The sequence below is a fragment of the Bos indicus genome, chromosome 24 (assembly GCF_029378745.1).
Source record: "Bos indicus isolate NIAB-ARS_2022 breed Sahiwal x Tharparkar chromosome 24, NIAB-ARS_B.indTharparkar_mat_pri_1.0, whole genome shotgun sequence".
Classification (NCBI taxonomy): Eukaryota; Metazoa; Chordata; class Mammalia; order Artiodactyla; family Bovidae; genus Bos; species Bos indicus.
Genome location: NC_091783.1, coordinates 30,715,646 through 30,731,151, shown reverse-complemented (window position 1 = coordinate 30,731,151; position 15,506 = coordinate 30,715,646). Strand labels below are relative to the sequence as shown.

The 15,506-nt window shown below is 42.3% G+C and overlaps 1 protein-coding gene and 1 non-coding gene across 5 annotated transcripts in view; both read right to left on the bottom strand.

The window, feature by feature from the left end:
* Nucleotides 1-15,506, bottom strand: part of KCTD1 (potassium channel tetramerization domain containing 1) — a 212,581-nt gene that overhangs the window by 59,695 nt on the left and 137,380 nt on the right. The window lies entirely within an intron of this gene.
* LOC139179531 (U6 spliceosomal RNA) lies at nt 11,913-12,019 on the bottom strand. Its single transcript, XR_011563899.1, has one exon. It is a non-coding gene; the product is annotated as a U6 spliceosomal RNA (small nuclear RNA).

The following is a 15,506-nucleotide window of genomic DNA, read 5'->3' as shown; positions in this document are numbered from 1 at the left end:
GGATCTTCCCCGCCCAGGGGTTGAACTCTGGTCTCTTAGGCTGCAGGCAGAGTCTTTACCATCTGAGCCACCAGGGAAGCCTGACTGAGCTCCTACTATGTGTCAAACTTTAATAGCAGAGTGACACTGGAGAGAGAGAGAAATAAATCGCTTCTTAAAATTTCACATAGGTTAAACAAAAAAACAAACAAAAAAAAACAGGCCCGAGCCATATTTCAAAATTGAAGACTGTTTCTGTCAATCTCTGAAGTCAGTGGAGAAGTAGGCTAAAAAGTCTTCAGAGCATCCAAATTTGATATCAGATCTTCCATTCATTTTATTCACAGGTACTCCCTTCAAACTCACAGAACCTGCTTACTCCTGACTCAGAGATTCATAACAAGTGTGGTCATTGGTTTTCTAGCCTATACAAAAATCACTCCAAATTAATTCATCCCCAGATCAAGCCCCACATTAACTTAGATTGTAAAATATATAATAAAATGAAGAAAAACTTCTGCACAAATATGATTTTAAAAAAACCTTCTTTTTAAGGTAAAACAATTTTGAAAACTTTACATAGCTGGAAAAAATAAACCAAAACAGACCATCTCAAGTGTGCAGGAGAATGAAGCCTGGTTTTTGGAATCTGAAGACCTGGTTTGAGTTCAGGCTCAGTCTTTAGGTCATCTTGGAGAAGTTACCAAACCTACGGGGTTCCAGCTTTCTCATCTCTAAGACAGGATGAATCTTCCCACTCTACAGAGAGGTAAAGCCAGCAGAGGGTAAAATGTTGGTGATGGCTTACAATACAGGATGTTGCACAGAGAAAAGACAGAGGAATTTCTGCAGAAGGAATTCTTTCCTTCTGCACATGAAAAATGAAATTTAATACATCCATACACTCCATGTACAGAGATGTCTATGGATCCAGCAAGACATACAGAGAACGTTTAAAGCAGTTGACGAGTAAAGATTCATAGATGAGAAAGACAGCATTTTACACTGATAAACTATTACATAATGGGGTACAGATAAAGAAGAACAGAACAGTGTTCTATTCACTAATAGTGAATAACACTAATAGTGTTCTATTCACCAGTTCTAATCACTGGTAGTCCAGTGGTTAGGACTTTGCCTTCCAATGCAGGGGCTGTAGGTTCCATCCCTGGTCCGCGAGCTAAGATCCCAAAGGCCTCACAGCAGAAACACCAAAACATAAAACAGAAGCAAAATTGTAACAGAGTCTATAAAGACTTCAAAAATAATGGTCTACATCAAGAAAAAAATTTTTTAATTAAAAAAAAATAGGATGGAACATTACAAGATGAGAGCCGGACAAAGGCTATGAAAAGAAGTAAAGAATGAGATCATCACAGTAGGTTCATAAAATGAAATAGCACGTGAGCTGTATTGATTTTGTTTTCAGATCAAATCTTAATTTCACAGATTAAAAAAAAGGAAATAAAAAATAGGAGGCTTCAAAGTTGTTTCAAAATGACTAGCAACTGTGTTAAATTAATCTGTAATTACTTCCTAATCTGAAATAGCAAAATGTTACTCCTCTTGCCTCAGGCCAGGAGGATGGCTTACTACTGTTTATCTACTTTAATGCACAATATTTACCAGATATGGAGTCTCCTCAAAGTGCCTTCTTCCCTCAAATAGTGAAATATGTATCCAAGAAGTTCCCTTATTAGATTATCAAGCTGGGACCACGAAAAGAAAACTATTTGCCAAGATTTCTCTGCCTTTTTTTTTTTCCCTCAAAAATCAAAGTGAATTTATAAAAAGAACATTTTGATAGAATTTTGCTGTGTTTATTATAGCTGGATTAATTTTTAAATTAGATTTCTTGGACAGTTTCAAATATACTTAAAAAGTCACAGGCTAGTATTTTTAAATAGACATTATAGCTCAACTATGGATATTACTATCTTTTTAAAATTAAAACATACCATTAAAGTGAAAGCAGTCTCTGTTAACAGTTCTATAGGGAAAAGTAATTTTTTTTTGCAAAAATAGGTGTAGGTACAATGAAAATATTTGAAATTAAATGCACCCACATATCAGTAGGGTGTAGGACTGGGTAATGATGTCACAAGCAAATTTTGTTTTTGTTTTTTCTCTTATACTTTATGATACTGAACACTGAAATTAAAAAAAAAAATTCTATTAAAAAAAAAAAACAGGAAAGAAACACCCAGCACTATACTGCCCAATTGAATCAATTAGTACAGTCTTGGCATGCTGTTATATTTTACTTTCATCATCATCAGAATTTTGTGGACATTTTAAAATGAAGAACAGAATGAAGAAATACAGAAATGGAACAGAACTTAGGGGTGAAGTTTCCTTTTCTTTTATTTTCTCACCAGGAAGGAAATGTGTGGAAAAAAAATTAAATGGGCCTCAGGTCATGGTAAGCTCATATTTAGCTGACACGGAAGTCTATTTAGTTTGATCCTGAAAGAAAGGGGCAGAAGCCTACGGTTTCTACACTCTTGGGAACTATCTGGTCATCTGTCCCCGCCCTGGGGTCCCCTCGATTTCCAGATCTAAAACCCAGCAAGAGCAAGCTGGTAAAAGCCACACATGAACACTGCCTGCTTTTCCAGAAGTCAGTCCGGCACCTGCTTTCTTGCAAGAAGGTGCAGGCGGCAGCAGAAAGGCTGGCAGTGAAACACTCTCTCACGCTCAGAGAGGGCCTTCGGGTCTGAAACCAGAACCCCCTGCGCAATGTTAAGTATTACCACCGTTTCACAGAGAAGGAAGTTGACTCTGAGGTCAAGTGGCTTAGTCTATAATTGTCTAGTAATGAATTTACTGTGATATTTTACACGCTCGCCATTGTGTACCAGTATAAGGTTACCACTCTCCACTACTAAGTGATCCATACCTTGGCTTTCACAAGAGAAAGGACAGATTTGCCTTGCTCCATCTACCTTCTTCCTTTCAGTCTGTTTTGGCATAAAGACAATGGGTTTGAGAGTTTGAAGGATGGATGGTCAGTGGTCATGCAGAAGACAAGTGAAAGCTAGTCCAGGAAGCAGACACCTCTCCCCAGCCCCCATCTCTGTTTCCCAAAATGAAACAAATGAACTGGCGTTTCATTTACTCCTCTGTTAGTCCTTGATGCTAACTACAGGGCACATCTGTCTCTAAATAAACAATAAACTTGACTTACTGTTTTCTTGGATGTGGTCATAAAAATTGGTCATAAAAATTCATTGTCCAACAGTGTCAAAAGTTAAATAGGTTTCTTTCAAGGACTTAACTGAATCCCTTGGAAGCTCCTCTTAAGATTCTTAGATGCCTTTCTGCTTACCTTTATGCACTTTAAAAAATAAAAAATTAACATACACAAGTTTTTAAGTATACTGACTTACTCTCATTTACATAATAGGGGTGTTCAAAAGTTCATTTGATCACTTGTTCATTCAGTGAGAAATGATGGCTCACTATTTGGTGAGGGACTAGGGCACTGAGGGCTTTCCTGATAGCTCAGTTGGTAAAGAATCCACCTGCAATGCAGGAGCTGCTGCTGCTGCTGCAAGTCGCTTCAGTCGTGTCCGACTCTGTGCGACCCCATAGACGGCAGCCCATCAGGCTCCCCCGTCTCTGGGATTCTCCAGGCAAGAACACTGGAGTGGGTTGCCATTTCCTTCTCCAGAGCATGAAAGTGAAAAGTGAAAGTGAAGTCACTCAGTCGTGTCCGACTCTTAGCAACCCCATGGACTGCAGCCTACCAGGCTCCTCCATCCATGGGATTTTCCAGGCAAGAGTACTGGAGTGGGGTGCCATTGCCTTCTCTCGACCCCGGTTCAATTCATGGATTGGGAAGATCCCCTGGAGAAGAGATAGGCTACCCACTCCAGTATTCTGGCCTGAAGAAGTCCATGGACTGTATAGTTCATGGGGTCACAAAGAGTCAGACTGAGCAACTTTCCCTTTCACTTTTACTTGGAGCACTATGGATGTGAACAATTCAAGGAGTGAGAGTCTGCCTTGGGAAGAAGCCACATACATGCACAGGGAATTCCTGATGACAAGAGAGCCCCATGGGAATAAAGAAAATGAATTAAATTGTGCTTTAAATGTCCTGAGAACTAGTTATGGACAATCTTAAGCAAACAATAATTTGGTACAGTCAGAAAATAATCACTCTCGGTTTTAAGACTCTAGAGTACATTATTTTTAAATAAGACACGTTTGTATTTAGTAATTTCACATTACCAGGATCATACTCCTAATTTTTCCATTTACCTTTGCAGATAATACCAGCAGCAGTGTTTCTAACAGTGTCGACATCGATGTAAGTTTCTAAATTCAGTCTTTTTCCTGAGGATGTGACAGAGTGGAGGCCCAAGTTTTAGTCTGAGGCATGTCACTGATGAGTTATGTGGCCTTGGCAAAGTATGTCATTTCTCACTTCATTTTTCCCATTTATAATAGATGCAGCTGACCCAACTGATGTATAATGCTTTTCTCAGTCCTCATTTTTAAAAATAATTATGTGATTGTAAAAAACATAAACTGTAAGAGATTAAAATGCTTTAAGAAAGTTAGCATTTTAGGAGGTCAGAATTCAAAATTATTTCGAAAGAAAGAAGAACTGGTCATGAAATGAAAGGCATTTCAAAACTATGAGCGCAAAAGCAGAAAAAAAGAACCCAACACAGAGAGATTTCTTAATAATCACAGCATTTTCTCTAGCTGATTAGGGAAGATTACATTTTAATCACTACTGCTTTTTATTTGCCTTCACTGACAGGATGAAACAGCCAACAAAATACGGTGCCTGGTGACTAGAATGCCTACTTTAGAGAGATTTTTCCCATAGTGCTGTTTCGCTTGCCACTATTCTGCGATACTGGAGTGCTCTGAAAGCAGCTTACCTGAGATTCCCTGACGGAATAGAAAACATTTATCCTGGTGATAGGAAACAAATGCTTTTTAATAAAGTAAGAATCTCTTGTAAGCCACATCAGCGTCATCTCTTCAGAAAGAAATATTGAGTAATATAGAAGAAAGAAATTAGGGCAAGTGAGAGTTACCATCTCGATGTTTCCGCACCAGAACCAATGGGTGTTGTGTCGTATTGACAGGCATGCCAGAGGGCGAATGGCTTGCCAAAAATGCTTCTCCTAGGGGACATCTCAGGCTTCCCTGATAGCTCAGTTGCTAAAGAATCCACCTGCAATGCAGGAGACCCCGATTTGGTTCCTGGGTTGGGAAGATCCACTGGAGAAGGGATAGGCTACCCACTCCGGTATTCTTGGGCTTCCCTTGTGGCTCAGCTGGTAAAGAATCTGCCTGCAGTGTGAGAGACCTGGGTTGGGAAGATCCCCTGGAGAAGGGAAAAGCTACCCACTCCAGTATTCTGGCCTGGAGAATTCCATGGACTGTATAGTCCATGGGGTCGCAAAGAATCGGACATGACTGAGCAACTTTCACTCACTCACTCAGGGGACATCTCCTGCCAGGTACAATCTGTTCTCAGAAGATGGAGGCTGATTCTGGCTGTTTGGGTCATTCTGGTTTTTAGTTATTACATGGGTCCCATCTGAGCCGCTGGTGGTATGAAGCAAGAGTGGAGGTGAGTCTATGCTCTGGGTTGGCTTCCGATGATGTGGTGGAACTCAGATCTGGCCGCAGCCAGCTGTGGCCAGTGACCACTGGAGAGGTGACAGTGCTTGTAGCTGAACTATTGGTCCCGGGATGAGACATGTCTCTTTGGAAATTTTAGAGGGGACGTTGACTGATGAAACCTGCTTAGGAGCAGATGGATGAAGAGATAACACTGAAAGCACAGCTTAAAAAGAAAGTGAATGAGCAGTAAAGACAGCATCGAGGCCATCTCCCTCCTCCGATTTTATTGCAACAAGCCGTTCCTTAACAGTTTTCATGCTGTAAAGGAGGAGACATCTGTGTTCTTGGAGAAGTATCTTAAAATAAATACCAACAAGAGTTTAAAAAAAAACTAACTTTTTAAAGATCAACCTGGCTGGCCAGAAAACTATGGTACAAAAAAGGGAAACAAATTAGAAAAAAAAAAATCATACCTGGAATTTATATAGTGCCTTATGTATATGAAGCAGTTAATCTATGAAATCCCAGACCTTGTGAGTAATAACAACCCATAAGCCTTCTAAAAGGTCCAGAGAAGGAGGAGGGTAAGGCCAATACTGTCTTTTGCAAAGAAGGGAAATTGAAGCAGGAATATTCAAACTGTCCAATGGTAGCCCAAAGTCATCGAAAGTTAGCTGATTAAAAAAGTCAGAAGCAAAATATCCTGGAATCTAAGCCTGCATTTTTCCTCCTGAAATGTGCCGCTTTGGCCTGGGGCAATCTAGTAGCATGTAACCCACCAGGACTTAAGACTCTGAAAGCAGTCATTTGGTTCGCCTACAACAGCAGACAGGACTTCACCAGAGCATTTCCACTTAAGGCAGTGAAATGTGTAGGAAAGTGTCTTTGGTAGTCTTAAAAGTCCCGGTTTAATCTTATTAGATGGTTATTTAACCACAAGATACAGCATATATGTCTGTCTCACCTAGAGCCAGACATCCTGGAATGTGAAGTCAAGTGGGCCTTAGAAAGCATCACTACGAACAAAGCTAGTAGAGGTGACGGAATTCCAGTTGAGCTATTTCAAATCCTGAAAGATGATGCTGTGAAAGTGCTGCACTCAATATGCCAGCAAATTTGGAAAACTCAGCAGTGGCCACAGGACTGGAAAAGGTCAGTTTTCATTCCAATCCCAAAGAAAGGCAATGCCAAAGAATGCTCAAACTACCGCACAATTGCACTCATCTCACATGCTAGTAAAGTAATGCTCAAAATTCTCCAAGCCAGGCTTCAGCAATACATGAACCGTGAACTTCCACATGTTCAAGCTGGTTTTAGAAAAGGCAGAAGAACCAGAGATCAAATTGCCAACATCTGCTGGATCATGGAAAAAGCAAAAGAGTTCCAGAAAAACATCTATTTCTGCTTTATTGACTATGCCAAAGCCTTTGACTGTGTGGATCACAATAAACTGTGGAAAATTCTGAAAGAGATGGGAATACCAGACCACCTGACCTGCCTCTTGAGAAACCTGTATGCAAGTCAGGAAGCAACAGTTAGAACTGGACATGGAACAACAGACTGGTTCCAAATAGGAAAAGGAGTACGTCAAGACTGTATATTGTCTCCCTGCTTATTTAACTTATACGCAGAGTACATCATGAGAAACTCTGGGCTGGAAGAGGCACAAGCTGGAATCAAGATTGCCGGGAGAAATATCAATAACCTCAGATATGCAGATGACACCACCCTTATGGCAGAAAGTGAAGAGGAACTAAAAAGCCTCTTGATGAAAGTGAAAGAGAAGAGTGAAAAAGTTGGCTTAAAGCTCAACATTCAGAAAACGAAGATCATGGCATCTGGTCCCATCACTTCATGGAAATAGATGGGGAAACAGTGGAAACAGTGTCAGACTTTATTTTTTTGGGCTCCAAGATCACTGCAGATGGTGACTGCAGCCATGAAATTAAAAGACGCTCTCTCCTTGGAAGAAAGGTTATGACCAATCTAGATAGCATATTGAAAAGCAGAGACATTGCTTTGCCAACAAGGGTCCATCTAGTCAAGGCTATGGTTTTTCCAGTGGTCATGTATAGATGTGAGAGTTGGACTGTGAAGAAGGCTGAGCACCAAAGAATTGATGCTTTTGAACTGTGGTGTTGGAGAAGACTCTTGAGAGTCCCTTGGACTGCAAGGAGATCCCACCAGTCCATTCTGAAGGAGATCAGCCCTGGGATTTCTTTGGAAGGAATGATGTTAAGGCTGAAACTCCAGTACTTTGGCCACCTCATGCGAAGAGCTGACTCATTAGAAAAGACTCTGATGCTGGGAGGGATTGGGGGCAGGAGGAGAAGGGGACGACAGAGGATGAGATGGCTGGATGGCATCACTGACTCGATGGACGTGAGTCTGAGTGAACTCCGGGAGTTGGTGATGGACAGGGAGGCCTGGCGTGCTGTGATTCATGGGGTGGCAAAGAGTTGGACACGACTGAGCGACTGAACTGAACTGAACTACAGCATATAATGCCACAACAACGGCAGTGGTGGTATAGTGAGTGAGGAGGCAGATAGCAGAATTCCATCTAAGAGGAAAAACAACTGCTGTTAGAACAGCAGCAGCAGAAGAGAAAATAGCCCAAGAGTTGAGACCAAGAAGAAATGCGACAAGAAGGGATGCAAGAGAGGTTTAGGAAGGGAGAAAAGGCCAGTGATGTGGGAGGGGGACGGAAAGAGAAACTGATGGAGAGGGAAGCGCAGGAGGGACAGGAAGAAACGCAGATGTGTTGGGAAAGTAGGGAGGATCAGACTAGTTTCACCTTGTTTCCCAACCAACCTGTCGGCTCTTCTATTCAGGAGGTCAGTTTCTAATGCCTGGCTGCTGGCCCCCAGGTCCTCCTTTTATTCCAGGGTAGATCGCATTTGACCCCTCTGAGTCAGGGGTCCCCAACCCCCGGTCTGTGGACTGTTAGGAACCGGGCCACACAGCAGGAGGTGTGCACGGGTAGAAGCTTCACCTGTATTTACAGCTGATCCCTGGCACTGTCATTACCACCTGAGCCCCACCTCCTGTCAGATCACCAGCAGCGTAATAAACGGAATGCGCTTGAGTCACCCCAAAACCATCCCTCTCCCCCACCCAATCCGTGGAAAAATCATCTACCACGAAACTGGTCCCTGGTGCCAAAAAGGTTGGGGACCACTACTCTAAGTGGACAGTCAAGACAGAGGTTTGTGGGGAAGGTCTGAAGGGTTCTCTAGGTCCTACAATATGCAAGGGTCTCCTTTATAACGAATCTGAAAGATCCCTCTAGGTACTGCTTCCTTCTGAAGATTATCAGGAGGAACAAGCCTAACTTTCAGAGAACCAGGTAGATAGATCCGTGACCCTCATGCAAAGCTGGCCCCATAAATGAGCTCACAGATCAATGACACCAGCCAGCAGGATGGAAGATCACAGGCATCCAGCGAAAGCTTACAGCCTTCATCAGAGTGAAACCAGGGTGTGGCAAGCACTGCCGGGTTATTTTTCCTACCAGTTCCCCACAGTACTTAATGAAATACATTTTTATTTTTGCACACAGTGGAAAATGAATACACAGTACTGATGATGATAAAGCAAGTCTATAAGGCTCCATAATTGAGGGCTCTGATCGCCTTCCAGTAAACGACTTCAGCGATTTCTTCCTTCGGGCAATGGCCCTCAAACGCTTTTTGATTGTTATCTACCCATGCCATCCGTCAAGTGAAAAAGACAAGACAAAACCCACCAACTCGGGGTGTTAATAGGCACGAATGTCAATTAAGGAAAAATCAAACACTAACGAGGCGAAAGGGATTTTGTGAAAATAAAATAAACCCGTACTTCCCATGACAGAAGTCTAATGCTGTCAGACTGCACAACAAAAAGACCAGCACTCGGGGGTTAGCAGCCCACACTCCAAGAAGCAGGGTGCAAGGCGTATTGGCATTGCTGAGGTTTACAGAAAATGATAAGGGCCCAGCTCGGTGGGGCTGACTCTGGGTCCCTGTAGATCTGAGGTACAGACTCAGGTTGGGTGGGGTAAGGCTGCACAAGAAAAGAGAGTCGAACGCCACTTCATCCCAGTCCAGGGTGAAGCGTTTCATACATGAGAGGTACTCAGAGTCACCCAGTATTCTTGCCTGGAGAATCCCCATGGACAAAGGAGCCTGGCAAGCTACAGTCAATGGGGTCGCAACTACAGTCTAAGGGTCGGACACGACTGAGAGACTAAGCACACACCCAGAGTCACTCCTGGACATCAACTAGACTGCACCTCCGCAGGGACCGCAGCAATGCTTTGTTCAGTCTCCAGCACAGAGCCTGGCACTTACCAGGCACTAATAACCAATTGAAAGTGAAAGTGTTAGTCATCCAGTTGTGTGACTCTTTGCCACCCCATGGACTGTACACTTCCAGGCTCCTCTGTCCATGGAATTCTCCAGCCAAGAATACTGGAATGGGTTGCGATTCTCTTCTCCAGGGGATCTTCCCCACCCAGGGATTGACGGTAAAGCGTCTGCCTACAACGCGGGAGACCTGGGTTCGATCCCTGGGTCGGGAAGATCCATCCCCTGGAGAAGGAAATGGCGACCCACTCCAGTACTCTTGCCTGGAAAATCCCATAGATGGAGGAGCCTGGTAGGCTACAGTCCATGGGGTCGCAAAGAGTCGGACACGACTGAGTGACTTCACTTTCTTTCACTCCTGCATTGCAGGTGGATTCTTTACAACTGAGCCACCAGGGAAGCCTAATAACCAACTGATTGAGTAACTTGATACTGAATTCCAGGAGGGGCTGTGAAAGGTGGGTGTACCACTAGCTGCTTTCTCGTCTCTGCACTAACCACAGAAGGTGCTCAAAACCGCTTCAGTAGAGAGAAGAGGAACAGAAGGGGAAACAAAAAACGAACCTGAGGCTGGAACAAGCAGAATGCTTCCAGCAACATAACAGAGCAACAGAGAGCAGCACGCGATTTAAACAGACACTATGAGAAATGTTATGAATAACTTAGGTGGACATTTATTCGGTAATAAAAGTAATAACATTTTCAAATGAAGTAAAATATTTTATGGTATAATCTGATGAATTGACAGCTATTCTTTCTAAATTCTATTTGGAAAAATATTACTAACACATCAGCAGCAGTGCACAGAGGCAGAGTCAAACTGAGGGCTCCAGGGCCAGAGTGCTGGGCTTCTATACACTAGTTTCATCACGAGCTTGCTGGGCTTGATTTAACAGCTCTCTGCCTCAGTTTCCCCATCTTTGCGAGCTGCTGTGCGCTAAGTCACTTCAGTCGTGTCCAACTCTTTGCGACCCCATGGACTGTAGCCACCAGGCTCCTCTGTCCATGGGATTCTCCAGGCAAGAATACCAGAGTGGGTTGCAATGCCTTCCTCCAGGGGATCTTTCCAGCCCAGGGATCAAACCCTGGTCTCCTGCATTGCAGGCATATTCTTTACCATTTGGGCCACAAAGGAAGCCCATTCTTTAAACAAGGTCAAAATAATGCTTTTTTGTGATTATGGAGAAAAATCAGTAATTCATGTTATGGAGTAGACAGTTACAAGAAGCACTTACCTAGTACCTGGAATATAATCTTTAACAATAAGCTATTTCTTTCCTTCTTTCTTTGGGCAGCACCTTGCAGCATATGGGATCTTAGTTCCCCGACCAGGGATTGAACCCATGCCCCCTGCTGTGGAAGCTCGGAGCTGAACCACCAGGGAAGTCCCCAAGTAGAGCTATTATTTTTAATGATGGTCTTAATTTTATAAATTATTATTTTATTTCTAAAGGACTTAATGATTATTTTTTTAAAAATTTTTTTAAATTTTATTTTTAAACTTTACAATATTGTATTAGTTTTGCCAAATATCGAAATGAATCTGCCACAGGTATACCCACGTTCCCCATCCTGAACCCTCCTCCCTCCTCCCTCCTCCCTCCCCTACCCTCTCTCTGGGTCGTCCCAGTGCACCAGCCCCAAGCATCCAGTACCGTGCATCAAACCTGGACTGGTGACTCGTTTCATACATGATATTATACATGTTTCAATGCTATTCTCCCAAATCTCCCCACCCTCTCCCTCTCCCACAGAGTCCATAAGACTGATCTATACATCGGTGTCTCTTTTGCAGTTTTGTACACAGGGTTATTGCTACCATCTTTCTAAATTCCATATATATGCGTTAGTATACTGTATTGGTGTTTTTCTTTCTGGCTTACTTCACTCTGTATAATAGGTTCCAGTTTCATCCATCTCATTAGAACTGATTCAAATGTATTCTTTTTAATGGCTGAGTAATACTCCATTGTGTATATGTACTACAGCTTTAAAAATATGGAACGCTTCATGAATTTGCGTGTCATCCTTGCACAGGGGCCTTGCTAATCTTCTCTGTATCGTTCCAATTTTAGTATATGTGCTGCCGAAGCGAGCACCTTAATGATTATTTTAAGAGATACTTACAAAACACCTGTCTACATGTATATCACTCACACAACCTTTCTCATTCCCTCTGTTTTCCAGTGGTTCTGAACTTGTTGTGAAGTCCCAGCTTACATTACACTACGCAGTATGCAGTACTGTACAAACAACCAGAAACTTAAACTTTACAAGTATTATTATTATTTTTTTGCTGAGAAAAGAGAATATATACTATCTGATACATACAGTATATATTGATGAACTTCTGATATTATACTGCCAAGAATAATAAGCAGTACATTCATTTTTTTCATGTTTTGAATTTATTTTTATTACTTTGTTCTCCAGTCTGTTTAAGGACAACTTCTAGCTCAGTGAAGACATTTGGTGAATGAAAACTTGCCTGACTTTCACAATTATGTTAAGTCCCACAAGTATCATTTTTCACGTGTCTTCAGAAACTGCTACTTCTGATGAGGGCCTCGGCCACTGCCTAGAGAATTCCCCTGAGACTAGAAGTGCCCCCAGAACTAGAAAACATGCCTCCTTCTGTAACTCTTATGCAAGTGTGGTATAATATTAATGCACATATATGGAATCTAGAAAAATTGTACTGATAAACCGATTTGCAGGGCAGGCATAGAGATGCAGACACTGAGAACAGACTTGTGGACACAGCAGGGCAAGGAGAGGGTGGGATGAATTGAGAGAGAAGCACCGACACATGTACATTACCATATGCAAAATAGATGGCTGGCGGGAAGCTACTGCTACTGCACAGCACGGGGAGCTCAGCTCAGCTCTGTGAGGACCTGGAGGGATGGGATGGAGAGTGGGGTGGGAGGGAGGCCCAGGAGGGACAGGATATGTGTATACTTATGGATGGTTTGAGCTGTTGTACAGCAAAAACCAACACAACATTGTAAAGCAATTATCCTCCAACTAAAAGTTAAAAAAACAAAACAAAAAAACAAAGTGATGCTAAAATCGTAACTGCTTGTTTTTAAGTCAGTCTAGTTTTATATGGGAAAGTGTTTTGTTGAAACAAATAAACATTCTAAATCTTTACATTTAAAGATGTGCTGCCCTTCTATTAGAAATCTTAAACTAAAAGGTAATTAAATGAAGTTAGTAGTAATGGGGAGGATCTCAGTATTAATCTTAGCATTAATATTCAGCCAACCATTTATATAAACTAAAGACTCAAAATAAATTTCATCACTGGAATTACTTTACCTGCTAATAATGTACTTGATACATCCTGTTTCATGTAGTTGGACTATGGAAATTAAAACGTTAAATTAAGCAGTGATTACCACATCTCTCTCTAAATCTATATTCGGTTGTGGTAATACATTTAGTTGGATAATAAGAAAGAAGGATGTAGGAGGAGGTAAGAAATTAGAGCATACTGTACTTAAAAGGTAAAAGAATAACCATCGTGGAGAAAGAATATGGCTGTTTTAGGTAAAAGGCTCCACACTTAGAGCCAATCGCTGCCACTTGTTACTGTTAATTTAAAAATCTGTAAAAAAGCATCAAAATCAATTCAATTCAGTCTTAATGAGACAGCTCGAGCAGGAGCCTATTCACTGTACCTGTTCTAATTAGCATGAATATATCCTCACTGTCAACTCTGACAATACACTTAACTAAATTACTGTTAGTCCCTTAACGTGGGATCACATTTGAGGCAGCAAGTCTAAAACAGAATTTGCACATTACTGTTTTGATAATAAATACCAAATGAACTCAGGGCTGGAAAAGAGCTGGTATACTTTGAGTGTTCTCCAAAAAGGGAAACTGAGGCTCAAGGAGTCTTGCTCCCAGCCCACAGCTGAGAGGCGCCTGGTAAGCAGGCTCTAAGGCCAGCTCCTTTCGCTCTGCCATCTCCCCAGAGAGAACCAGAGCCCTTGATAACCCTGTAAAACTAAATGGAAGTCACGTGCTATCCCACCTAAATTATTGATGACGAATAGTATTTGTTCAGACGCCACAACAGAAGATCTTGGGTATGCTGGTGGAGGTTATTAAGTATAATTCTTTGCTTTTTAATTGCCACTTAAGCTGAAATTACTACCTCTTCAAGATGGATAGGAAGATAATTCGAAAATTTAGTTGGAGGTGGATGTCAACACACATGCTAATTGACCTTAATTCACACGCATTTCAAAAGTGATATGAAGGGGTAAGGGATGAGGAAAATATGACAAATTAGAGTTAAAAAAAAAAAAAAAAGGGAAAATGACTGCTAAAAAGATGGTGTCAGCCAATTCCACATTTTAGCTCTAAAAATGTCCCAAACTAATATGTCCCAAACTAGACGCTGTAAGGTAACTTACAATGTCTATGCCTATCAATGTTTCTTCCAGCCTGACTGGCCCAGGAAATGCTGAGATGGGTAAGAACAGTCCCCATTATGAACCGGCATAAAGTTACAATGTCGATGTGGGGCTGGCATCGCCCCAGTTTTAATTTTCTAAAGGCTAGAAATCTGGAGAGCTGGGTTCCAGTGCTCCTGCTGCTCAAAGGTGATAAACCTTGTCCTGTCATTAAATGAGGAGGCTGAACTTCAGGAGAGCGCCCATGTTTGTTCATGGGGAACCCTTACTTTTCAGAAGAAAGTTTAAGGTTTTTTTTGTTGTTTTAACGTGGACCATTTTTAAAGTCGTTATTGAATGTGTTACAGTATTGCTTCTGTTTCATGTTCTTGGTTTTTTGGCCATGAAGCATGTGGGATCTTAGCTCTCTGACCCATGTGGAACCCACACTCCCATGCATTGGAAGGTGAAGTCTTAACCACTGGACAGCCAGGGAAGTCCCAGAAAGCTTACACTTGAGTCACAGTTGAAAAGCAAAATAAGGCTGCGCTGCTGGAACGGGGTAGTGGGGGTGGGGGGAGGAGGGGGCAGGGGAGACAGGCTCACCCTCCCCCCATCACACTCACCCCTCCCTAGAGAGGGGTGAACCCTCCAGGTCCCTGAAGGGTGAGAAGCTTGGGCCTGGATTATTATCTAGCTGTGACACCTTGAGCCCACCAATGACCACAGTGACAAGGAGCACTTGGGGGCCCTCGCTGTGTGCGAGGCGTGTATACACAACACTTGACACACACTATCTCATTTAATCTTTAGATCAACCTTGTGATACTTCACTCAAAATATCATTACAGCTATATTCTGATGTTCCACTTCCCTCAACTAAACACATTTACCAGTAGCATTAATCAAAGACCGCACTCCGCCCCCACCCCTCCAACCACCAAATGTGCTAAGAGAATGCCTCTTTTCCTGCCACAGTGGCAGGAAGCAGATCAGTGATGGATTGCCAAGGGGCTGGGCAAGGGCAGGGGGCTGACTGAGGAGGGACCAGAGGAAACTTTCTAGGATGATGAAAATGATCTGTATATTGACTGGGATGGTAGTTACACAGGTATATACGCTGTATAAATTCACTGAACTTAAACTGGACACACTTTGTTCTATGTAATCCTACCTTAGG